General features: G+C 54.6%; 2 long non-coding RNA genes across 3 annotated transcripts in view; both read left to right on the forward strand.

The window, feature by feature from the left end:
- LOC134759264 (uncharacterized) overlaps positions 1-23,437 on the forward strand; it is a 32,145-nt gene extending 8,708 nt beyond the window's left edge. Inside the window, exons 1-3 of one of the 2 annotated variants that reach the window (XR_010135343.1) lie at positions 19,227-20,007; positions 22,237-22,294; positions 22,388-23,437. This is a non-coding gene — a long non-coding RNA (uncharacterized lncRNA). Of the gene's footprint in view, positions 1-19,226; positions 20,008-22,236; positions 22,295-22,387 lie in introns of those variants that run through there. The other variant, XR_010135342.1, reaches the window with a different exon arrangement.
- On the forward strand, positions 15,410-19,146 carry LOC134759265 (uncharacterized). The gene is made up of 3 exons (XR_010135344.1): positions 15,410-15,689; positions 15,813-17,052; positions 17,586-19,146. It is a non-coding gene; the product is annotated as an uncharacterized lncRNA (long non-coding RNA).
- Positions 23,438-25,460: the final 2,023 nt, after the last annotated feature.

The following is a 25,460-nucleotide window of genomic DNA, read 5'->3' on the forward strand; positions in this document are numbered from 1 at the left end:
CTGTTTTAGGCTCTTGGCCAGGGCCCAGGGTTAGGGTTGTTTTAGGGTCTGGACCTGGGCCCAGTGTGAGGCTTGTTTTACTGCCAGGGCCCAGGGTTAGAGTTGTTTTAGGGTCAGGGCCATGGCCCAGGGTTAGGCTTGTTTTAGGTCAGCGCCAGGGCCCAGGATTAGGGTTGTTTTAGGGTCAGGGCCAGGGCCGTGGGTTAGGGTTGTTTTAGGGTCAGGGACAGGGCCCAGGGTTAGGGTTGTTTTAGGGTCAGGGCCAGGGCCCAGGGTTAGGCTTGTTTTTGGGTCAGGGCCAGGGCCCAGGGTTAGGCTTGTTTTAGGGTCATTGCCAGGGCCCAGGATTAGGGTTGTTTTAGGGTCAGGGCCAGGGCCCAGCGTTAGGGTTGTTTTAGGGTCAGGGCCAAGGCGCAGGGTTAGGGTCGTTTTAGGCTCAGGACCTGGGCCCAGGGTTAGGCTTATTTTAGTGCCAGGGCCCAGGGTTAGGGTTGTTTTAGGGTCATGGCCAGGGCCCAGGGTCAGGGTTGTTTTAGGTCAGGGTCAGGGCCCAGCATCAGGGTTGTTTTAGGGTCAGGGACAGGGCCCAGGTTTAGGGGTGTTTTAGGGTCAGGGCCAGGGCCCAGGGTAAGGGTTGTTTCAGTGTCAGGGCCAGGGCCCAGTGTTAGGGTTGTTTTAGGGTCAGGGCCAGGGTCCAGGGTAAGGGTTGTTTCAGTGTCAGGGCCAGGGCCCAGGGTTAGGGTTGTTTTAGGGTTAGGGCCAGGGCCCAGGGTTATGGTTATTTTAGGGTCAGTACCCAGGGTTAGGGATGTTTTAGTGTCAGTGCCCAGGGTTAGGGTTGTTTTAGGGTCAGGGCCAGGGCCCAGGGTTAGGCTTGTTTTAGGGTCAGGGCGAGGGCCCAGGGATAGGGTTTTTTTAGGGTCAGGGCCAGGGCCCAGGGTTAGGGTTATTTTAGGGTCAGGGTCAGGGCCCAGGGTTAGGCTTGTTTTAGGGTCAGGTCCAGGTCCCAGGTTTAGGGTTGTTTTAGGGTCAGGGCCAGGGCCCAGGGTTAGGCTTGTTTTAGGGTCAGGGCCAGGGCCCAGGGTTAGGGTTGTTTTAGGGTCAGGGCCAGGGCTCAGGGTTAGGCTTGTTTTAGGATCAGGGCCAGGGCCCACGGTTAGGGTTGCTTTAGGGTCAGGGCCAGGTCCCAGGTTTAGGCTTCTTTTAGGGTCAGGGCCAGGGCCCAGCGTTAGGGTTGTTGTAGGTTCAGGGCCAGGGCCCAGGATTAGGCTTGTTTTAGGGTCAGGGACAGGGCCCAGGGTTAGGGTTGTTTTTGGGTCAGGGCCAGGGCCCAGCGTTAGGGTTGTTTTAGGGTCAGGGCTAGGGCCCAGGGTTAGGGTTGTTTTGGGGGCAGGACCTGGGCCCAAGGTTAGCCTTGTTTTAGTGCCAGGGCCCAGGGTCAGGGTTGATTTAGGTCAGGGCCAGGGCTCAGCATTAGGGTTGTTTTTGGGTCAGGGGCAGGGCCCAGGTTTAGGGGTGTTTTAGGGTCAGGGCCTGGGCCCAGGGTTAGGGTTGTTTTAGGTCAGGTCCAGGGCCAAGGGATACGTTTGTTTTAGGGTCAGGGCCAGGGCCCAGGGATAGAGTTGTTTTAGGGTCAGGGCCAGGGCCCAGGGTTAGGGTTGTTGTAGGGTCAGGGCCAGGGCCCAGGGTTAGGCTTGTTTTAGGGTCAGGGCCAGGGCCCAGGGGTAGGGTTGTTTTAGGTTCAGGGCCAGGGCCCAGGGTTAGGCTTGTTTTAGGGTCAGGGCCAGGGTCCAGGTTTAGGGTTGTTTTAGGGTCAGGGCCAGGGCCCAGGGTTAGGGTTGTTTTAGGGTCAGGGCCAGTGCCCAGCGTTTGGGTTGTTTTAGGTTCAGGGCCAGGGCCCAGGGTTAGGGTTGTTTTAGTGCCCGGGCCAAGGTTTAGGGTTTTTTTAGGGTCGGGGCCCAGGGTTAGGCTTGTTTTAGGATCAGGGCCCAGGGTTAGGGTTGTTTTAGGGTCAGGGCCCAGGGTTAGGTTTGTTTTAGGGTCAGGGCCCAGGGTTAGGGTTGTTTTAGGGTCAGGGCCCAGGGTTAGGGTTGTTTAAGGGTCAGGTCCCAGGGTTAGGGTTGTTTTAGGGTCAGGACCCAGGGTTAGTGTTGTTTTAGGGTCAGGGCCCAGGGTTAGTGTTGTTTTATGGTCAGGGCCCAGTGTTAGGGTTGTTTTAGGCTCAGGGCCCAGGGTTGGGGTTGTTTTAGGGTCAGCGCCCAGGGTAGGGTTGTTTTAGGGTCAGGACCCACGATTAGATTTTTAGGATCAGGGTCAGGGCCCAGTTTTAGGGTTTTAGGGTAAGGGCCAGTGCCCAGGGTTAGGGTTTTAGGCTCAGGGCCAGGGCCCAGGGTTAGGGTTTTAGGCTCAGGGCTAGGGCCCAGGGTTTGGGTTTTAGGATCAGGGTCAGGGCCCAGGGTTAGGGTTGTTTTAGGGTCAGGGCCAGGGCCCAGGTTTAGGGTTGTTATAGGGTCAGGGTCAGGGCCAGGGCCCAGGGTTGGTGTTGTTTTAGGGTCAGGACCAGGGCCTAGGTTTAGGGTTGTTTTAGGGTCAGGGCCAGGCCCCATTGTTAGGTTTGTTTTAGGGTCAGGGCCAGGGCCCAGGTTTAGGGTTGTTTTAGGGTCAGGGCCCAAAGTTCGGGTTTTAGGCTCAGGGCCAGGGCCTCGGGTTAGGGTTTTAGGCTCAGGGCCATGGCCCAGGGTTAGGGTTAATTAAGGGTCAGGGCCAGGGCCCAGGTTTAGGGTTGATTTAGGGTAAGGGCCAGGGCCCAGGTTTAGGGTTGTTGTACGGTCAGGGCCAGGGCCCAGTGTTAGGGTTGTTTCAGGATCAGGGCCCTGAGTTAGGGTTGTTTCAGGGTCAGGGCCCAGGGTTAGGGTTTTTTCAGGGTGAGGGCCCAGGGTTTGGGTTGTTTTAGGGTCAGGGCCCAGGGTTAGGGTTGTTTTAGGGTCCAGGCCCAGGGATAGGGTTGTTTCAGGGTCAGGGACCAGGGTTAGGTTTGTTTCAGGGTCAGGGCCCAGGTTTAGGGTTGTTTCAGGGTCAGGGCCCTGGGTTAGGGTTGTTTCAGGGTCAGGGCCCAGGGTTAGGGTTGTTTTAGGTCAGGGCCAGGGCCCAGGGATAGGGTTGTTTTAGGGTCAGGTCCAGGGCCCACGTTTAGGGTTGTTTTAGGGTCAGGGCCAGGGCCCTGGGTTAGGCTTGTTTTAGGGTCAGGTCGAGCGCCCACGGTTAGGCTTGTTTTAGGGTCAGGGCCAGGGCCCAGTGTTAGGCTTGTTTTAGGGTCAGGGCTAGGGCCCAGGGTTAAGGTTGTTTTAGGGTCAGGACCTGGGCCCAGGGTTAGGCTTGTTTTAGTGCCAGGGCCCAGGGTTAGGCTTGTTTTAGGGTTAGTGCCAGGGCCCAGGGTTAGGCTTGTTGTAGGGTCAGGGCCAGGACCCAGGGATAGGGTTGTTTTAGGGTCAGGGCCAGGGCCAAGGGTTAGGGTTGTTTTAGGGTCAGGGCCAGGGCCCAGGGTTAGGCTTTTTTTAGGGTCAGGGCCAGGGCCCAGGGTTAGGGTTATTTTAGTGTCAGTGCCCAGGGTTAGTGTTGTTTTAGGGTCAGTGCCCAGGGTTAGGGTTGTTTTAGGGTCAGGTCCAGGGCCCAGGGTTAGGCGTGTTTTAGGGACAGGGCCAGGGCCCAGGGTTACGGTTGTTTTAGGGTCAGGGCTAGGGCCCAGGTTTAGGCTTGTTTTAGGGTCACGGCCAGGTCCCAGGGTTAGGGTTCTTTTAGGGCCAGGTCCCATGGTTAGGGTTTTACAGTCAGGGCCAGGGCCCACAGTTAGGGTATTAGGCTCAGCGCAAGGGCCCAGGGTTAGGGTTTTAGACTCAGGGCCATGTCCCAGGGTTAGGGTTTTAGGGTCAGGGCCTGGGCCCAGGGTTAGGTTTTTACGGTCAGGGCCCAGGGTTAGGGTTTTAGGGTCAGGGACCAGGGTTAGGGTTTTAGGGTCAGGACCCAGTGTTAGAGTTTTAGGGTCATGGCCCAGGGTTAGGGTTTTAGGGTCAGGGCCCAGGGTTAGGGTGATTTCCAGGAAGTGACCTCACAGTGACTCAAGCTACCACTTACTGTTGATTGTGATGAAATGCCAGCTGAGGCACATGCCTTGGGAGCTAAGTGGTTGCTGCCCTTGACTACTATGAAGACTGGTGTGGGAAGGGTCGCTTTGGATGCACTTGAGCAGGGGTCCCCAATCCCTGAGCCATGGAGCCATAAGGAGCCACACAGCAGGTGAGTGGTGTCGAGTGAGGGAGTGAGGGAAGCTTCGTCTGTATTTAGAGCCACTCCCCTTTGCTCACATTCCCGCCTGAGCTCCACCTTCTCAGATGAGCAGCAGCATTAGATTCTCATAGGAGAACGCACCCTGTTCTGAACCGTGCATGTGAGGGATCTAGGTTGCACTGTGCTTATGAGAATCTAATACCTATTGATCTGTCACTTTCTCCCATCACGCTCAGGTGGGACCATCCAGTTTCAGGAAAACAAGCTTAACACGCCCACTGATTCTACATTATGGTGAGTTCTATAATTATTTATTATATATTCCAGTGTAATAATGGAAATGAAGTGCCTAATAAACGTAAATGTGCTTAAATCTTTTGGCCCAGCTCCTACCTCCCGGCAGCCTCGCCAGGCCCAGAACTCTCTCCAGTCAGCCTCTACAGACCAAGCTCATGACTCACAATGGCCTATTGAGGCCCATACCCTACCTCACGGCAGTCTCCGCAGATGAGCCTACTGCCTCACAACAGCCTCCAGAGGCACAGCTCCATCGTTACAATGGCCTCTTTAGACCCAGCTCCTGCCTCCCAGCCTTCTCTCCAGGCCCTGAACTTTCTCCGTAAGTTGAGGTAGCTGGGACTGTAGGTATACATGACGATACTTGGCTAATTTTTAAATTGTTTTGCAGACATGGGGTCTCACTTTGTTGGCCAGGCTGCTGTCAAACTAATGGCCTCAAGTGACCCTTCCACCCCTGCCTCCCATCCTCGAGGTATGTGCCACCACAAGGGGCACTTGTTCAATTTTCTAAAGAAAAAATTTCTAAAGTAAGGCTGTGGGATGATGGCAGGAAGATAAAAGAAAAACAGAAGAATAAGTTAAAATGACTTATTCACACATATTCTTTTGACAGCAAGAAGAACTTTTAGTATATACATTCCTTACAAACAAACAAATGGCAGATAAACAATGTTGTATAGGAACTTCAACACACACTGTACAATATTCCCACTTTGCTGACGTAAGTTATGGAAATTTCGTGGTTTCCTTGAGTGTCGCTACCAGTATTTTGCTTCTCTGATGATTTTTATCAACTTCCTCATCTGTTAACTTCTCTCCAAAGTATGTCATGTCACGACATACTGCCGCTGCACGAACACGGCCAGTGTCTTCCTATTAAACATGAAGAAAGCTTTCCTAATTTCTCTTTTTACTCTCTGTCTTTGTGTTCTGCATTTTCCTTACTTTTATTGTCAGAAACTCCAGAAAGTCAATCGTACTAATTTATCACGATTTGCTTTATTAATTGATACTATGCTTATATGGAATTTTGCCCAACAGACCTCATTACAATTTGGGCCAGGGCCCAGGGTTAGGGTTGTTTTAGGGTCAGGGCCAGGGCCCAGGGCTAGGGGTGTTTTAGGGTCAGGGCCCAGAGTTAGGGTTGTTTTAGGGTCAGGGCCCAGGGTTAGGGTTGTTTAAGGGTCAGGGCCCAGGGTTAGGGTTGTTTTAGGGTCAGGTCCCAGGGTTAGTGTTGTTTTAGGGTCAGGGCCCAGGGTCAGTGTTGTTTTAGGGTCAGGGCCCAGTGTTAGGGTTGTTTTAGGGTCAGGGCCCAGGGTTGTGGTTGTTTTAGGGTCAGGGCCCAGGGTAGGGTTGTTTTAGGGTCAGGACCCACGATTAGATTTTTAGGATCAGGGTCAGGGTCCAGGGTTAGGGTTTTAGGGTAAGGGCCAGGGCCCAGGGTTAGGGTTTTAGGCTCAGGGCCAGGCCCCAGGGTTAGGGTTTTAGGCTCAGGGCTAGGGCCCAGGGTTAGGGATTTAGGATCAGGGTCAGGGCCCAGGGTTAGGGTTTTAGGCTCAGGGCCAGGGCCCAGGGTTAGTGTTTTAGAGTCAGGGCCAGGGCCCAGGGTTAGGGTTGTTTTAGGCTCAGGGCCAGGGCCCATGTTTAGGGTTGTTTTAGGGTCAGGGCCAGGGCCCAGGGTTAGGGTTGTTATAGGGTCAGGGCCAGGGCCCAGGGTTAGGGTTGTTTTAGGGTCAGGACCAGGGCCCAGGGTTAGGGTTGTTTTAGGGTCAGGGCCAGGGCCCAGTGTTAGGTTTGTTTTAGGGTCAGGGCCAGGGCCCAGGGTTAGGTTTGTTTTAGGGTCAGGGCCCAGAGTTAGGGTTTTAGGCTCAGGGCCAGGGCCTCGGGTTAGGGTTTTAGGCTCAGGGCCATGGCCCAGGGTTAGGGTTAATTAAGGGTCAGGGCCAGGGCCCAGGTTTAGGGTTGATTTAGGGTCAGGGCCAGAGCCCAGGTTTAGGTTTGTTGTACGGTCAGGGCCAGGGCCCAGTGTTAGGGTTGTTTCAGGATCAGGGCCCTGAGTTAGGGTTGTTTCAGGGTCAGGGCCCAGGGTTAGGGTTTTTTCAGGCTGAGGGCGCAGGGTTTTGGTTGTTTTAGGGTCAGGGCCCAGGGTTAGGGTTGTTTTAGGGTCAGGGCCCAGGGATAGGGTTGTTTCAGGGTCAGGGACCAGGGTTAGGGTTGTTTCAGGGTCAGGGCCCAGGGTTAGGGTTGTTTCAGGGTCAGGGCCCTGGGTTAGAGTTGTTTCAGGGTCAGGGCCCAGGGTTAGGGTTGTTTTAGGGTCAGGTCCTTGGCGCAGGTTTAGGGTTGATTTAGTGCAAGGGCCAAGGGTTAGGGTTGTTTTAGGGTCTGGCCAGGGCCCAGGGTTAGGGTTGTTTTAGGTCAGGGCCAGGGCCCAGGGATAGGGTTGTTTTAGGGTCAGGGCCAGGGCCCACGTTTAGGGTTGTTTTAGGGTCAGGGCCAGGGCCTAGGGTTAGGCTTGTTTTAGGGTCAGGTCGAGCGCCCACGGTTAGGCTTGTTTTAGGGTCAGGGTCAGGGTCAGGGCCCAGTGTTAGGCTTGTTTTAGCATCAGGGCTAGGGCCCAGGGTTAAGGTTGTTTTAGGGTCAGGGCCAGGGCCCAGGGTTAGGCTTTTTTTAGGTTCAGGGCCAGCGCCCAGGGTTAGGGTTATTTTAGGGTCAGTGCCCTGGGTTAGTGTTGTTTTAGGGTCAGTGCCCAGGGTTAGGGTTGTTTTAGGGTCAGGGCCAGGGCCCAGGGTTAGGGTTGTTTTAGGGTCAGGGCTAGGGCCCAGGTTTAGGCTTGTTTTAGGGTCACTGCCATGTCCCAGGGTTAGGGTTCTTTTAGGGCCAGGTCCCATGGTTAGGGTTTTACAGTCAGGGCCAGGGCCCACAGTTAGGGTGTTAGGCTCAGCGCAAGGGCCCAGGGTTAGGGTTTTAGGCTCAGGGCCATGTCCCAGGGTTAGGGTTTTAGGGTCAGGGCCTGGGCCCAGGGTTAGGCTTTTACGGTCAGGGCCCAGGGTTAGGGTTTTAGGGTCAGGGCCCAGGGTTAGGGTTTTAGGGTCAGGACCCAGTGTTAGGGTTTTAGGGTCATGGCCCAGGGTTAGGGTTTTAGGGTCAGGGCCCAGGATTTGGGTGATTTCCAGGAAGTGACCTCACAGTGACTCAAGCTACCACTTACTGTTGATTGTGATGAAATGCCAGCTGAGGCACATGCCTTGGGAGCTAAGTGGTTGCTGCCCTTGACTACTATGAAGACTGGTGTGGGAAGGGTCGCTTTGGATGCACTTGAGCAGGGGTCCCCAATCCCTGAGCCATGGAGCCGTAAGGAGCCACACAGCAGGTGAGTGGTGTCGAGTGAGGGAGTGAGGGAAGCTTCGTCTGTATTTACAGCCACTCCCCTTTGCTCACATTCCCACCTGAGCTCCACCTTCTCAGATGAGCAGCAGCATTAGATTCTCATAGGAGAACGCACCCTGTTGTGAACCGTGCATGTGAGGGATCTAGGTTGCGCTGTGCTTATGAGAATCTAATACCTATTGATCTGTCACTTTCTCCCATCACGCTCAGGTGGGATCATCCAGTTTCAGGAAAACAAGCTTAACACGCCCACTGATTCTACATTATGGTGAGTTCTATAATTATTTTATTATATATTCCAGTGTAATAATGGAAATGAAGTGCCTAATAAACGTAAATGTGCTTAAATCTTTTGGCCCAGCTCCTACCTCCCGGCAGCCTCGCCAGGCCCAGAACTCTCTCCAGTCAGCCTCTACAGACCAAGCTCATGACTCACAATGGCCTATTGAGGCCCATACCCTACCTCACGGCAGTCTCCGCAGATGAGCCTACTGCCTCACAACAGCCTCCACAGGCACAGCTCCATCGTTACAGTGGTCTCTTTAGACCCAGCTCCTGCCTCCCAGCCTTCTCTCCAGGCCCTGAACTTTCTCCGTAAGTTGAGGTAGCTGGGACTGTAGGTATACATGACGATACTTGGCTAATTTTTAAATTGTTTTGCAGACATGGGGTCTCACTTTGTTGGCCAGGCTGGTGTCAAACTAATGGCCTCAAGTGACCCTTCCACCCCTGCCTCCCATCCTCGAGGTATGTGCCACCACAAGGGGCACTTGTTCAATTTTCTAAAGAAAAAATTTCTAAAGTAAGGCTGTGGGATGATGGCAGGAAGATAAAAGAAAAACAGAAGAATAAGTTAAAATGACTTATTCACACATATTCTTTTGACAGCAAGAAGAACTTTTAGTATATACATTCCTTACAAACAAACAAACGGCAGATAAACAATGTTGTATAGGAACTTCAACACACACTGTACAATATTCCCACTTTGCTGACATAAGTTATGGAAATTTCGTGGTTTCCTTGAGTGTCGCTACCAGTATTTTGCTCCTCTGACGATTTTTATCAACTTCCTCATCTGTTAACTTCTCTCCAAAGTATGTCACGTCACGACATACTGCCGCTGCACGAACACGGCCAGTGTCTTCCTATTAAACATGTAGAACGCTTTCCTAATTTCTCCTTTTACTCTCTGTCTTTGTGTTCTGCATTTTCCTTACTTTTATTGTCAGAAACTCCAGAAAGTCAATCGTACTAATTTATCACGATTTGCTTTATTAACTGATACTATGCTTATATGGAATTTTGCCCAACAGACCTCATTACAATTTGGGCCAGGGCCCAGGGTTCGGGTTGTTTTAGGGTCAGGGCCAGGGCCCAGGGCTAGGGGTGTTTTAGGGTCAGGGCCAGGGCCCAAAGTTAGGGTTGTTTTAGGGTCAGGGCCCAGGGTTAGGGTTTTAGGCTCAGGGCCAGGGCCCAGGGTTAGGGTTTTAGGCTCAGGGTCAGTGCCCACGGTTAGGGTTTTAGGCTCAGGGCCAGGGCCCAGGGTTAGGGTTTTAGGGTCAGGGCCAGGGCCCAGGGTTAGGGTTTTAGGCTCAGGGCCAGGGCCCAGGGTTAGGGTTTTAGGCTCGGGGCCAGGGCCCAGGGTTAGGGTTTTAGGGTCAGGGCCAGGGCCCAGGGTTAGGGTTTTAGGCTCAGGGCCAGGGCCCAGGGTTAGGGTTTTAGGATCAGTGCCAGGGCCCAGGGTTAGGGTTTTAGGGTCAGGTCCAGGGCCCAGGGTTAGGGTTTTAGGGTCAGGTCCAGGGCCCAGGGTTAGGGTTTTAGGGTTAGGGCCAGTGCCCAGGGTTAGGGTTTTAGGGTCAGGGCCAGGGCCCAGGGTTAGGGTTTCAGGGTCAGGCCCAGGGCCCAGGGTTAGGGTTTCAGGGTCAGGGCCAGGGCCCAGGGTTAGGGTTTTAGGGTCAGGGCCTGGGCCCAGGGTTAGGTTTTTAGGGTCAGTGCCCAGGGTTAGGGTTTTAGGGTCAGGGCCCAGGGTTAGGGTTTTAGGGTCAGGGCCCAGGGTTAGGGTTTTAGGGTCATGGCCCAGGGTTAGGGTTTTAGGGTCAGGGCCCAGGGTTAGGGTTGTTTTAGGGTCAGTGCCCAGGTTTAGGGTTGTTTTAGGGTCAGAGCCCAGGGTTAAGGTTGCTTCAGGGTCAGGGCCCAGGGTTAGGGTTGTTTCAGGGTCAGGGCCCAGGGTTAGGGTTTTAGGCTCAGGGCCAAGGCCCTGGGTTAGGGTTGTTTTAGGGTCAGGGCCAGGGCCCAGGGTTAGCGTTGTTTTAGGGTCAGGGCCAGGGCCCAGGGTTAGGGTTGTTTTAGGGTCAGGGCCAGGGCCCAAAGTTAGGGTTGTTTTAGGGTCAGGGCCCAGGGCTCGGGTTGTTTTACTGTCAGGGCCCAGGGTTAGGGTTGTTTTAGGGTCAGGGCCCAGGGTTAGGGTTGTTTTAAAGTCAGGGTCCAGGGTTAGGGTTGTTTTAGGGTTAGGGCCCAGGGTTAGGGTTTTAGGCTCAGGGCCAGGTCCGAGGGTTAGTGTTTTAGAGTCAGGGTCAGGGCCCAGGATTAGGGTTGTTTTAGGGTCAGGGCCAGGGCCCAGGGTTAGGGTTGTTTTAGGGTCAGGGCCAGGGCCCAGGGTTAGGGTTGTTTTAAAGTCAGGGTCCAGGGTTAGGGTTGTTTTAGGGTTAGGGCCCAGGGTGAGGGTTTTAGGCTCAGGGCCAGGTCCGAGGGTTAGTGTTTTAGAGTCAGGGTCAGGGCCCAGGATTAGGGTTGTTTTAGGGTCAGGGCCAGGGCCCAGGGTTAGGGTTGTTTTAGGGTCAGGGCCAGGGCCCAGGGTTAGGGTTGTTTTAGGGTCAGGTCCAGGGCCCAGGGTTAGGGTTGTTTTAGGGTCAGGGCCCAGAGTTAGGGTTTTAGGCTCAGGGCCAGGGTCCACTGTTTGGGTTTTAGGCTCAGGGCCATGGCCCAGGGTTAGGTTTATTTTAGGGTCAGGGCCAGGGCCCAGGTTTAGGGTTGTTTTATGGTCTGTGCCAGGGCCCAGGGTTAGGGTTGTTGTAGGGTCAGGGCCAGGGCCCAGGGTTAGGGTTGTTTTAGGATCAGTGCCCGGTCCCACCGTTAGGGTTGTTTTAGGGTCAGGGCCCAGGAATAGGGTTGTTTTAGGGTCAGGGCGCAGGGTTAGGGTTGTTTTAGGGTCAGGGCCCCGGGTTAGGGTTGTTTTAGGGTCAGGGCCCAGGGTTAGGGTTTTTTCAGGGTCTGGGCCCAGGGTTAGGTTTGTTTCAGGGTCAGGGCCCAGGGTTAGCGTTGTTTCAGGGTCACGGCCCAGGGTTAGGGTTGTTTCAGGGTCAGGGCCCAGGGTTAGGATTGTTTGAGGATCAGGGCCCCGGGTTAGGGTTGTTTCAGTGTCAGGGCCCAGGGTTAGGGTTGTTTCAGGGTCAGGGCCCAGGGTTAGGGTAATTTCAGTGTCAGGGCCCAGGGTTAGGGTTGATTCAGTGTCAGTGCCCAGGGTTAGGGTTGTTTCAGGGTCAGGGTCCAGGGTTAGGGTTGTTTTAGGGTCAGGGCCTAGGGTTAGGCTTGTTTTAGGGTCAGGGCCCAGGGTTAGGGTTGCTTTAGGGTCAGCGGCGAGGGTTAGGTTTGTTTTAGGGTCAGCGGCCAGGGTTAGGGTTGTTTCAGGGTCAGGGTCCAGGGTTAGGGTTGTTTTAGGGTCAGGGCCTAGGGTTAGGCTTGTTTTAGGGTCAGGGCCCAGGGTTAGGGTTGCTTTAGGGTCAGCGGCGAGGGTTAGGTTTGTTTTAGGGTCAGCGGCCAGGGTTAGGGTTGTTTTAGAGTCAGAGCCCAGGGTTAGGGTTGTTTTAGGGTCAGGGCCCAGGGTTAGGGTTGTTTTAGGGTCAGGGCCAAGGGTTAGGGTTGTTTTAGTGTTAGGGCCCAGGGTTGGGGTTGTTTTAGGTTCAGGGCCCAGGGTTAGGGTTGTTTTAGGGTCAGGGCCCACGGTTAGGGTTTTAGGATCTGGGCCAGGGCCCAGGGTTAGGGTTTAAGGCTCAGGGCCAGGGCCCAGGGTTTGGGTTGTAGGCTCAGGTCCAGAGCCCAGGGTTAGGGTTTTAGGCTCAGGGCCACGGCCCAGGGTTAGGGTTTTAGGCTCAGGGCCGGGGCCCAGGGTTAGGGTTTTAGGCTCAGGGCCGGGGCCCAGGGTTAGGGTTTTAGGCTCAGGGCCAGGTCCCAGGGTTAGTGTTTTAGAGTCAGGGTCAGGGCCCAGGGTTAGGGTTGTTTTAGGGTCAGGGCCAGGGCCCAGGTTTAGGGTTGTTTTAGGGTCAGGGCCAGGGCCCAGGGTTAGGGTTGTTTTAGGGTCAGGTCCAGGGCCCACTGTTAGGGTTGTTTTAGGGTCAGGGCCTGGGCCAGGTTTAGGGTTGTTTTAGGGTCAGGGCCAGGGCCCAGGGTTAGGGTTGTTTTAGGGTCAGGGCCCTGGGTTAGGGTTTTAGGCTCAGGGCCAGGGCCCAGGGTTTGGGTTTTAGGCTCAGTTCCATGGCCCAGGGTTAAGTTTATTTTAGGGTCAGGTCCAGGGCCCAGGTTTAGGGTTGTTTTTTGGTCTGTGCCAGGGCCCAGGGTTAGGGTTGTTGTAGGGTCAGGGCCAGGGCCCAGGGTTAGGGTTGTTTTAGGATCAGTGCCCGGTCCCAGGGTTAGGGTTGTTTTAGGGTCAGGGCCCAGGGTTAGGTTTGTTTTAGGGTCAGGGCCCAGGAATAGGGTTGTTTTAGTGTCAGGGCACAGGGTTAGGGTTGTTTTAGGGTAAGGGCCCAGGGTTAGGGTTGTTTTAGGGTCAGGGCCCAGGGTTAGGGTTTTAGGATCATGGCCCGGGGCCCAGGGTTAGGGCTTCAGGGTCAGGGCCCGGGGCCCAGGGTTAGGGCTTCAGGGTCCGGGCCCGGGGCCCAGGGTTAGGGTTTTAGGGTCAGGGCCCGGGGCCCAGGGTTAGGGTGATTTCCAGGAAGTGACCTCACAGTGACTCAGGCTACCACTTACTGTTGATTGTGATGAAATGCCAGCTGAGGCACATGCCTTGGCAGCTAATTGGTTGCTGCCCTTGACTACTATGAAGACTGGTGTGGGAAGGGTCGCTTTGGATGCACTTGAGCAGGGGTCCCCAACCCCTGAGCCATGGAGCCGTAAGGAGCCACACAGCAGGTGAGTGGTGTCGAGTGAGGGAGTGAGGGAAGCTTCGTCTGTATTTACAGCCACTCCCCTTTGCTCACATTCCCGCCTGAGCTCCACCTTCTCAGATGAGCAGCAGCATTAGATTCTCATAGGAGAACGCACCCTGTTGTGAACCGTGCATGTGAGGGATCTAGGTTGCGCTGTGCTTATGAGAATCTAATACCTATTGATCTGTCACTTTCTCCCATCACGCTCAGGTGGGACCATCCAGTTTCAGGAAAACAAGCTTAACACGCCCACTGATTCTACATTATGGTGAGTTCTATAATTATTTTATTATATATTCCAGTGTAATAATGGAAATGAAGTGCCTAATAAACGTAAATGTGCTTAAATCTTTTGGCCCAGCTCCTACCTCCCGGCAGCCTCGCCAGGCCCAGAACTCTCTCCAGTCAGCCTCTACAGACCAAGCTCATGACTCACAATGGCCTATTGAGGCCCATACCCTACCTCACGGCAGTCTCCGCAGATGAGCCTACTGCCTCACAACAGCCTCCACAGGCACAGCTCCATCGTTACAATGGCCTCTTTAGACCCAGCTCCTGCCTCCCAGCCTTCTCTCCAGGCCCTGAACTTTCTCCGTAAGTTGAGGTAGCTGGGACTGTAGGTATACATGACGATACTTGGCTAATTTTTAAATTGTTTTGCAGACATGGGGTCTCACTTTGTTGGCCAGGCTGCTGTCAAACTAATGGCCTCAAGTGACCCTTCCACCCCTGCCTCCCATCCTCGAGGTATGTGCCACCACAAGGGGCACTTGTTCAATTTTCTAAAGAAAAAATTTCTAAAGTAAGGCTGTGGGATGATGGCAGGAAGATAAAAGAAAAACAGAAGAATAAGTTAAAATGACTTATTCACACATATTCTTTTGACAGCAAGAAGAACTCTTAGTATATACATTCCTTACAAACAAACAAACGGCAGATAAACAATGTTGTATAGGAACTTCAACACACACTGTACAATCTTCCCACTTTGCTGACATAAGTTATGGAAATTTCGTGGTTTCCTTGAGTGTCGCTACCAGTATTTTGCTTCTCTGATGATTTTTATCAACTTCCTCATCTGTTAACTTCTCTCCAAAGTATGTCACGTCACGACATACTGCCGCTGCACGAACACGGCCAGTGTCTTCCTATTAAACATGTAGAATGCTTTCCTAATTTCTCTTTTTACTCTCTGTCTTTGTGTTCTGCATTTTCCTTACTTTTATTGTCAGAAACTCCAGAAAGTCAATCGTACTAATTTATCACGATTTGCTTTATTAATTGATACTATGCTTATATGGAATTTTGCCCAACAGACCTCATTACAATTTGGGCCACGGCCCAGGGTTAGGGTTGTTTTAGGGTCAGGGCCAGGGCCCAGGGTTAGGGTTGTTTTAGGGTCAGGGCCAGGGCCCAGGGCTAGGGGTGTTTTAGGGTCAGGGCCAGGGCCCAAAGTTAGGGTTGTTTTAGGGTCAGGGCCCAGGGTTAGGGTTTTAGGCTCAGGGCCAGTGCCCAGGGTTAGGGTTTTAGGCTCAGGGCCAGGGCCCAGGGTTAGGGTTTTAGGCTCAGGGCCAGGGCCCAGGGTTAGGGTTTTAGGGTCAGGGCCAGGGCCCAGGGTTAGGGTTTTAGGCTCAGGGCCAGGGCCCAGGGTTAGGGTTTTAGGATCAGTGCCAGGGCCCAGGGTTAGGGTTTTAGGGTCAGGTCCAGGGCCCAGGGTTAGGGTTTTAGGGTTAGGGCCAGTGCCCAGGGTTAGGGTTTTAGGGTCAGGGCCTGGGCCCAGGGTTAGGGTTTTAGGGTCAGGGCCAGGGCCCAGGGTTAGGGTTTTAGGGTCAGGGTCAGGGCCCAGGGTTAGGGTTTTAGGGTCAGGGCCTGGGCCCAGGGTTAGGTTTTTAGGGTCAGGGCCCAGGGTCTGGGTTTTAGGGTCAGCGCCCAGGGTTAGGGTTTTAGGGTCAGGACCCAGGGTTAGGGTTTTAGGGTCATGGCCCAGGGTTAGGGTTTTAGGGTCAGGGCCCAGGGTTAGGGTGATTTCCAGGAAGTGACCTCACAGTGACTCAAGCTACCACTTACTGTTGATTGTGATGAAATGCCAGCTGAGGCACATGCCTTGGGGGCTAAGTGGTTGCTGCCCTTGACTACTATGAAGACTGGTGTGGGAAGGGTCACTTTGGATGCACTTGAGCAGGGTTCCCCAACCCCTGAGCCATGGAGCCGTAAGGAGCCACACAGCAGGTGAGTGGTGTCGATTGAGGGAGTGAGGGAAGCTTCGTCTGTATTTACAGCCACTCCCCTTTGCTCACATTCCCACCTGAGCTCCACCTTCTCAGATGAGCAGCAGCATTAGATTCTCATAGGAGAACGCACCCTGTTGTGAACCGTGCATGTGAGGGATCTAGGTTGCGCTGTTCTTATGAGAATCTAATACCTATTGATCTGTCACTTTCTCCCATCACGCTCAGGTGGGACCATCCAGTTTCAGGAAAACAAGCTTAACACGCCCACTGATTCTACATTATGGTGAGTTGTATAGTTATTTTATTATATATCGGATATATAATACGTATATATATATTTAGATATATGTAATAATGGAAATAAAGTGCCTAATAAATGTAAATGTGCTTAAATCTTTTTAAGCAGATTCTTCAGGCCCAGCGTCTGCCTCACTGTGGACCCCCCAAGCCAAGCTCCCAACCTTTCAGCAGCTTCTACACACCCAGCTCCCGCCTGCCAGTGGCCTCTTCAGGCCCATGGTGCTCATTCCTCACAACAGCCTTTCCAGTCCCAGTTTTTCCCTTCCGGCGGCCTCTCCGGGCTGAGAACCTCCTCAAGTCGGCCTCTCCAGACCCACTTGCACCCTCCAGGCGTCCTCTCCGGGCCAAGCTCCTCTTCCTGGCTGTGTCTCCAGGCCCGACTCCTGCCTCTCAACAACGTCTTTGGACTCAGTGCCTACCCATCTCCTGGCGTCCTTGGTCGGCCCACAGCTTCCTCAAGCCAAGCTCCCCAGGCCCAGGTCAGGCCTCACGGTGCCCCCTCCACGATGAGCTCCTGCCCTCCAATGGCACCTGCAGGCCCCAAATGGTCTCCGGTCGGTGGGCTCCTCCACGCCAAGCTTGGGCCTCCCGGTGACCTCTGCAGGCCCAAGTTGTCCTGAAGTCAGCATCTCCCAGCCGTGCCTCCCAGCAAGTAAGCAAGCTCTTTTGGCTCAACTCCTGCCCAGCTCCCAACCGCCTTTGTAGGTCCCGAACTTTCTCCAGCCAAGTTCTTTGGGCCTCATTCCTGCCGCCCGGTGGCCTGTACGGGCCCAGCAATGGTTGGAGAACGGCCTCTGCAGGTCCCGCTCTTGCCTCCCAGGGGCCTCTCCAGGCCCAGCTCTCGCCCCCACGGCGGCCACCCGGGGCCAAGTCCCTGCCTGCCTCCCAGCAGCCCGCATGCGGCCCAGCTCCTCCCTCACGGTGGCCTGTTGATGCCCATGCCTCTGGTACCCTGCCCAGAGGCATGAGCCCCTGCCACACACTGGCTCCTCCCACGCTGAGAGAGGTCAGCGTGAGCCCTTGCCTCACACCGGCCCCTCCCACGCTGAGAGAGGTCAGCGTGAGCCCCTTGCCTCACATCGGCCCCTCCCACGCTGAGAGAGGTCGGCGTGAGCCCTTGACTCACACCGGCCCCTCCCACGGTGAGAGAGGTCAGCGTCACCCCCTTACCTCACACCGGCCCCTCCCACGCTGAGAGAGGTCGGCGTGAGCCCTTGCCTCACACCGGCCCCTCCCATGGTGAGAGAGGTCAGCGTCAGCCTCTTGCCTCACACCGGCCCCTCCCACGCTGAGAGAGGTCGGCGTGAGCCCCTTGCCTCACACCCGCCCCTCCCACGCTGAGAGAGGTCGGCGTGAGCCCCTTGCCTCACACTGGCCCCTCCCACGCTGAGAGAGGTCGGCGTGAGCCCCTTGCCTCACACCGGCCCCTCCCACGCTGAGAGAGGTCAGCATGAGCCCCTTGCCTCACACCGGCCCCTCCCACACAGAAGAGGTCGGCGTGAGCCCTTGACTCACACCGGCCCCTCCCACGCTGAGAGAGGTCAGCATGAGCCCCTTGCCTCACACCGGCCCCTCCCACACAGAAGAGGTCGGCGTGAGCCCTTGACTCACACCGGACCCTCCCACGGTGAGAGAGGTCAGCGTCACCCCCTTGCCTCACACCGGCCACTCCCACGTTGAGGGAGGTCAGCGTCAGCCCCTTGCCTCACACCGGCCCCTCCCACGCTGAGAGAGGTCAGCGTGAGCCCTTGCCTCACAGCGGCCCCTCCCACGGTGAGAGAGGTCAGCGTCAGCCCCTTGCCTCACACCGGCCCCTCCCACGCTGAGAGAGGTCAGTGTGAGCCCTTGCCTCACACCGGCCCCTCCCACGCTGAGAGAGGTCGGCGTGAGCCCCTTGCCTCACACCGGCCCCTCCCACGCTGAGAGAGGTCGGCGTGAGCCCTTGCCTCACACCGGCCCCTCCCACGCTGAGAGAGGTCATCGTCAGCCCCTTGCCTCACACCGGCCCCTCCCACGCTGAGAGAGGTCGGTGTGAGCCCTTGCCTCACACCGGCCCCTCCCACGGTGAGAGAGGTCGGCGTCAGCCCCTTGCCTCACACCGGCCCCTCCCACGCTGAGAGAGGTCAGTGTGAGCCCTTGCCTCACACCGGCCCCTCCCACGCTGAGAGAGGTCAGCGTGAGCCCCTTGCCTCACACCGGCCCCTCCCACGCTGAGAGAGGTCAGTGTGAGCCCTTGCCTCACACCGGCCCCTCCCACGGTGAGAGAGGTCGGCGTCAGCCCCTTGCCTCACACCGGCCCCTCCCACGCTGAGAGAGGTCGGCGTGAGCCCTTGCCTCACACCGGCCCCTCCCACGCTGAGAGAGGTCAGCGTGACCCCCTGCCTCAACAGGCCACCGTGAGGGAGGAGCAGGGTCGCACGCGGGCTGCTGTGAGGCAGGCAGCGACTTGGGCCTGGGAGGTCGTGGTGGGGTGAGAGCTGGGCTTGGAGACTCCCCTGGGAGGCAACAGCGGGGCCTACAGACTCTGTTCTCCAGCCGGAGCTGGGACTGTTCAGGTACTGGGAGGTGGGATGTGGGTCTGAAGAGCTTGGTTGCAGAAACTTCGGGGTCTACAAACGCAGGCGGGAGCTGAGCCAAAAAAGGTTGTTTGCTGGGAGGCGGGAGATGCAGCCAGGAGAAACAGCTCTGCCTGCAGAGGCCGCCATGCGGGAGGCGGAGGCCGGGCCTCCTCAAATCGGCCTCTCCAGACCCACTTGCAGCCTCCCGGCATCCTCTCCGGGCCCAGCTCTTCCTCCCGGCTGCGTCTCCAGGCCTGACTCTGGCCTCCCAACAACGTCTTTGGACTCAGCTCCTGCCCAGCTCCCAGCAGGCCCAAGTCGTCGTCAAGTCGGCCTGGAATTGGGCCCGGAAGAGCAGCAAGTCGGCCTCCCCGGGCCCAGCTCCGTCCTCTCGGCGGCCTCTCCAGGTGCAAAACTTCCTCGAGTCAGCCTCTCCAGGCCCCGCTCCTCCTGCCTCCCAGTGGCCTCTTTCAGCCCAGACCAGCTCATGGCTCTTGGCGGCCTTCCCAGGCCCCGCTTTTGACTTTTGGTGGCCTCTTCAGGCCCAGAACTTGACCTCCAGTGGGCCTTTGCAGGCCCGGCCTCCTGCCTCTCGAAGGCCTGCACGGGCCCGGACTCACAGCGGACTCACAGCGGACTCTCCATGCCCAGCTAGCTCTCGCCTCATTGCGGCCTCCCGAGTCCAAAGCTCCTGCCTCTCGGCCGCTTCGGCAGGCCCAGCTCCCGCCTGCCAGTGGCCTCTTTAGGCCCAGCTCATTCCTCACAACGGCCTTCCCAGGCCCCGTTTTTCCCTTCCGGCAGCCTCTTGGCCTCTAATTTGTTTATCTTTTGTGTATAAATCCCAAAATATTGAATTTTGGAATATTTCCACCATTATGTAAATATTTTGGTAGGTGATTTATTTGGAGTGAGTTTCTGCACCAAGCCCAAATTTTTTTATTTTATTTCCCTTATTATTTGGTGTTAAACAGGTTTAATGACGGTCATGGCAACTGTTTGGCACAATGAAAAATATCGCCCATGATCAACGTGTTCTGTTCTGGGGAAGGGGGCAAAGGCAGGGTGAATCACTTTCTTAAAAAGTATAGCTCAAGTTGGGAGTGCAGAGGGAATGGGGAGAAAACCCTCCCGCTGCCTGTGTCGAAGTGCAGGAGCCCCCACCCCCATACTCACCTGAGTCCAGCCCCTCTGGGGAAAGAAGGGGTGCATGAACTCCCCCTAGTCCACAGGCACCTCCCTGTGGCCCAAGGCCCTCTTCACACTCCATCTTGTAGCCCCAACAGGAGCTATTTTCCGAAAAGTGAAAAGCTCTGAAGGTCCCACAATTCATGGTATGTACACCTCCCTCACCAGGGGCTGCAAAGTGGCCTGGAGCTCCATACTGAGTAGAAGTCTTTGGGCCAGAGTCAGCATCTGGCTGACGGTCCGGATATCCTGGTTGGAGTGACCCTGGTGCGCCCTGCCAGGGCCTGGTGCCGCTTGCTGAAGATCATGACCGCCACTCATGGGCCACCGATGTGGTCCTTGTCCCATTTGTTGGGGCTGCGTCCATCCTTCTCAGAAGATGAGTCCTGTTCCTTGCGCAGGGCACTGAGGGACTGGGCCTGACATCATCTGAGTGGTAGAGGCAACTGGGTGTCAGGAGACATGATGGAGAGGAAAGCATCATCATGGTCATTCTCTGTCTCACTGTCCAGCAGGGACTCCCCTGAGGGGCCCAGGGCTCCTCCTCCATGGTGGGAGGTGAGCTTTTAACAGGTTCCACCACCCCCAAAGTGTGTGGGGTTGCGGGCCCTGGGCTTTCAGGGCAGGTGGCTCCAGGGGGCCGCCCAGGGTCAACACTCCCTGTGCCACCTGGTGGATGCTCATGAGCAACAGCTGCCAACTTGGCAGGTTGTTTTCTCTGGTTGGAGGCCACTGAGTAACTGGCAGGTTGCTGGGCCTCGTGTGGCTGCAGGGAGGGGTCAGGAAGGGGATGGAGTACCAGGGGAACACGGCCACAGAGTGACCTTCCACATTCCTCCACACGAACATGCTGACGCCACGGGAGGCCTCACTGAATGCAGGCCTGGGGGCCGAGTACTTGGTCCGGGCAGGGAGTTCCTGGCAGGGGCTCACACCTCACCCCCTCCTCAGCCCAGGTGGCTTGGGCCCAGAGAAGTGGGGGTTGGAGAGGAGCAGAAGACCAGGCCTCAAGTTTTGTTTTTTTTGTTTGTTTTTTTGTTTTTGAAATGTAGTTTGACTCTTGTCACCCAGGCTGGAGTGCAGTGGCACGATCTCAGTGGCCTTCATACCTGGCTAATTTTTTGTATTTTTACTGGGGGTGGGGTTTTGCCATGTTGGCCAGGCTGGTCTTGACCTCCCGACCTCAGGTGATCCACCCACCTCAGCCTCCCAAAATGGGATTACGGGCATGAGCCACTGCTCCCAACTTCATTCATTTTTACTTGAAAAACTCCGTTAAGCATTTTTTTAAGGTAGACCTAGTGGTCCTGAATGCCCTCAGCTTTGTTTGTCGAGGAAGCACGTTATTTCTTTTTTCTCTCTGAAGGACAGCTTTGTCAGACATAGTATTAGTTGCTGGCACTTTTTTTCTTTCAGCACTTTGAATCTATTATTCGATTCTGTCCTGACCTGCAAAGTTTCTTTAACTTTTGACTATTTGATTATATTGTGACTTGGTGAGTATCTATTTGGTTTGAACCTCTTTAGGAATCTTTAAGCTTCATGGATTTAGATGTCCAAATCTTTCCCATGATTTAGGCAGTCTTCAGCCATTCTTTAAATAAGCTTTCTTCTCCTTTCTCTACTTTCCTTCTCAAACTCCCATAACCTGACAATGGTTTGCCTAATGGTGTCTTGTTGGCTTTCTTTTCTCTGTCTTTTCTTCTTCTTTTTTTTTTTTTTTTGAGACAGAGTCATGCTCTGTCACCCAGGCTGGAGTGCAATGTGTGGTCTAGGCTCACTAGGGTTAGGGTTAGGGTTTTAGGGTAAGGGCGAAGGGTTAGGGTTTTAGGGTAAGGGCGAAGGGTTAGGGTTTTAGGGTAAGGGCGAAGGGTTAGGGATTTAGGGTAAGGGCGAAGGGTTAGGGCTTTAGGGTCAGGGCCCAGGGTCAGGGATTTAGGGTCAGGGTGAAGGGTTAGGGTTTTAGGGTCAGGGCCCAGGGTTAGGATTTTAGGGTCAGGGCCCAGGGTTAGGGTTTTAGGGTCAGGGCCAGGGCCCAGGGTTAGGGTCTTAGGGTCAGGGCCCAGGGCCCAGGGTTAGAGTTTTAGGGTCAGGGACCGGGGCCCAGGGTTAGGGCTTCAGGATCACGGCCCGGGGCCCAGGGTTAGGGCTTCAGGGCCAGGGCCCGGGGCCCAGGGTTAGGGCTTCAGGGTCAGGGCCCGGGGCCCAGGGTTAGGGTTTTAGGATCAGGGCCCGGGGCCCAGGGTTAGGGCTTCAGGGTCAGGGCCCGGGGCCCAGGGTTAGGGCTTCAGGGTCCGGGCCCGGGGCCCAGGGTTAGGGTTTTAGGGTCAGGGCCCGGGGCCCAGGGTTAGGGTGATTTCCAGGAAGTGACCTCACAACGACTCAAGCTACCACTTACTGTTGATTGTGATGAAATGCCAGCTGAGGCACACGCCTTGGGAGCTAAGTGGTTGCTGCACTTGACTACTATGAAGACTGGTGTGGGAAGGGTCGCTTTGGATGCACTTGAGCAGGGGTCCCCAACCCCTGAGCCATGGAGCCGTAAGGAGCCACACAGCAGGTGAGTGGTGTCGAGTGAGGGAGTGAGGGAAGCTTTGTCTGTATTTACAGCCACTCCCCTTTGCTCACATTCCCGCCTGAGCTCCACCTTCTCAGATGAGCAGCAGCATTAGATTCTCATAGGAGAACGCACCCTGTTGTGAACCGTGCATGTGAGGGATCTAGGTTGCGCTGTTCTTATGAGAATCTAATACCTATTGATCTGTCACTTTCTCCCATCACGCTCAGGTGGGACCATCCAGTTTCAGGAAAACAAGCTTAACACGCCCACTGATTCTACATTATGGTGAGTTCTATAATTATTTTATTATATATTCCAGTGTAATAATGGAAATGAAGTGCCTAATAAACGTAAATGTGCTTAAATCTTTTGGCCCAGCTCCTACCTCCCGGCAGCCTCACCAGGCCCAGAACTCTCTCCAGTCAGCCTCTACAGACCAAGCTCATGACTCACAATGGCCTATTGAGGCCCATACCCTACCTCACGGCAGTCTCCGCAGATGAGCCTACTGCCTCACAACAGCCTCCACAGGCACAGCTCCATCGTTACAATGGCCTCTTTAGACCCAGCTCCTGCCTCCCAGCCTTCTCTCCAGGCCCTGAACTTTCTCCGTAAGTTGAGGTAGCTGGGACTGTAGGTATACATGACGATACTTGGCTAATTTTTAAATTGTTTTGCAGACATGGGGTCTCACTTTGTTGGCCAGGCTGGTGTCAAACTAATGGCCTCAAGTGACCCTTCCACCCCTGCCTCCCATCCTCGAGGTATGTGCCACCACAAGGGGCACTTGTTCAATTTTCTAAAGAAAAAATTTCTAAAGTAAGGCTGTGGGATGATGGCAGGAAGATAAAAGAAAAACAGAAGAATAAGTTAAAATGACTTATTCACACATATTCTTTTGACAGCAAGAAGAACTCTTAGTATATACATTCCTTACAAACAAAGAAACGGCAGATAAACAATGTTGTATAGGAACTTCAACACACACTGTACAATATTCCCACTTTGCTGACATAAGTTATGGAAATTTCGTGGTTTCCTTGAGTGTCGCTACCAGTATTTTGCTTCTCTGATGATTTTTATCAACTTCCTCATCTGTTAACTTCTCTCCAAAGTATGTCACGTCACGACATACTGCCGCTGCACGAACACGGCCAGTGTCTTCCTATTAAACATGTAGAATGCTTTCCTAATTTCTCTTTTTACTCTCTGTCTTTGTGTTCTGCATTTTCCTTACTTTTATTGTCAGAAACTCCAGAAAGTCAATCGTACTAATTTATCACGATTTGCTTTATTAATTTATACTATGCTTATATGGAATTTTGCCCAACAGACCTCATTACAATTTGGGCCAGGGCCCAGGGTTAGGGTTGTTTTAGGGTCAGGGCCAGGGCCCAGGGTTAGTGTTGTTTTAGGGTCAGGGCCAGGGCCCAGGGCTAGGGGCGTTTTAGGGTCAGGGCCAGGGCCCAAAGTTAGGGTTGTTTTAGGGTCAGGGCCCAGGGTTAGGGTTTTAGGCTCAGGGCCAGGGCCCAGGGTTAGGGATTTAGGCTCAGGGCCAGGGCCCAGGGTTAGGGTTTTAGGCTCAGGGCCAGGGCCCAGGGTTAGGGATTTAGGCTCAGGGCCAGGGCCCAGGGTTAGGGTTTTAGGCTCAGGGCCAGGGCCCAGGGTTAGGGTTTTAGGCTCAGGGCCAGGGCCCAGGGTTAGGGTTTTAGGGTCAGGGCCAGGGCCCAGGGTTAGGGTTTTAGGGTCAGGGCCAGGGCCCAGGGTTAGGGTTTTAGGCTCGGGGCCAGGGCCCAGGGTTAGGGTTTTAGGGTCGGGGCCAGGGCCCAGGGTTAGGGTTTTAGGCTCAGGGCCAGGGCCCAGGGTTAGGGTTTTAGGATCAATGCCAGGGCCCAGGGTTAGGGATTTAGGGTCAGGTCCAGGGCCCAGGGTTAGTGTTTTAGGGTTAGGGCCAGTGCCCATTGTTAGGGTTTTAGGGTCAGGGCCTGGGCCCAGGGTTAGGGTTTTAGGGTCAGGGCCAGGGCCCAGGGTTAGGGTTTTAGGGTCAGGGCCAGGGCCCAGGGTTAGGGTTTTAGGGTCAGGGCCTGGGCCCAGGGTTAGGTTTTTACGGTCAGGGCCCAGGGTTCGGGTTTTAGGGTCAGGTCCCAGGGTTAGGGTTTTAGGGTCAGGGCCCAGGGTTAGGGTTTTAGGGTCATGGCCCAGGGTTAGGGTTTTTGGGTCAGGGCCCAGGGTTAGGGTGATTTCCAGGAAGTGACCTCACAGTGACTCAGGCTACCACTTACTGTTGATTGTGATGAAATGCCAGCTGAGGCACATGCCTTGGGAGCTAATTGGTTGCTGCCCTTGACTACTATGAAGACTGTTGTGGGAAGGGTCGCTTCGGATGCACTTGAGCAGGGGTCCCCAACCCCTGAGCCATGGAGCCGTAAGGAGCCACACAGCAGGTGAGTGGTGTCGAGTGAGGGAGTGAGGGAAGCTTCGTCTGTATTTACAGCCACTCCCCTTTGCTCACATTCCCGCCTGAGCTCCACCTTCTCAGATGAGCAGCAGCATTAGATTCTCATAGGAGAACGCACCCTGTTGTGAACCGTGCATGTGAGGGATCTAGGTTGCGCTGTGCTTATGAGAATCTAATACCTATTGATCTGTCACTTTCTCCCATCACGCTTAGGTGGGACCATCCAGTTTCAGGAAAACAAGCTTAACACGCCCACTGATTCTACATTATGGTGAGTTCTATAATTATTTTATTATATATTCCAGTGTAATAATGGAAATGAAGTGCCTAATAAACGTAAATGTGCTTAAATCTTTTGGCCCAGCTCCTACCTCCCGGCAGCCTCGCCAGGCCCAGAACTCTCTCCAGTCAGCCTCTACAGACCAAGCTCATGACTCACAATGGCCTATTGAGGCCCATACCCTACCTCACGGCAGTCTCCGCAGATGAGCCTACTGCCTCACAACAGCCTCCACAGGCACAGCTCCATCGTTACAATGGCCTCTTTAGACCCAGCTCCTGCCGCCCAGCCTTCTCTCCAGGCCCTGAACTTTCTCCGTAAGTTGAGGTAGCTGGGACTGTAGGTATACATGACGATACTTGGCTAATTTTTAAATTGTTTTGCAGACATGGGGTCTCACTTTGTTGGCCAGGCTGCTGTCAAACTAATGGCCTCAAGTGACCCTTCCACCCCTGCCTCCCATCCTCGAGGTATGTGCCACCACAAGGGGCACTTGTTCAATTTTCTAAAGAAAAAATTTCTAAAGTAAGGCTGTGGATGATGGCAGGAAGATAAAAGAAAAACAGAAGAATAAGTTAAAATGACTTATTCACACATATTCTTTTGACAGCAAGAAGAACTGTTAGTATATACATTCCTTACAAACAAAGAAACGGCAGATAAACAATGTTGTATAGGAACTTCAACACACACTGTACAATCTTCCCACTTTG

Source organism: Gorilla gorilla, chromosome 8 (genome assembly GCF_029281585.2).
Source record: "Gorilla gorilla gorilla isolate KB3781 chromosome 8, NHGRI_mGorGor1-v2.1_pri, whole genome shotgun sequence".
In the NCBI taxonomy this organism is placed as follows: Eukaryota; Metazoa; Chordata; class Mammalia; order Primates; family Hominidae; genus Gorilla; species Gorilla gorilla.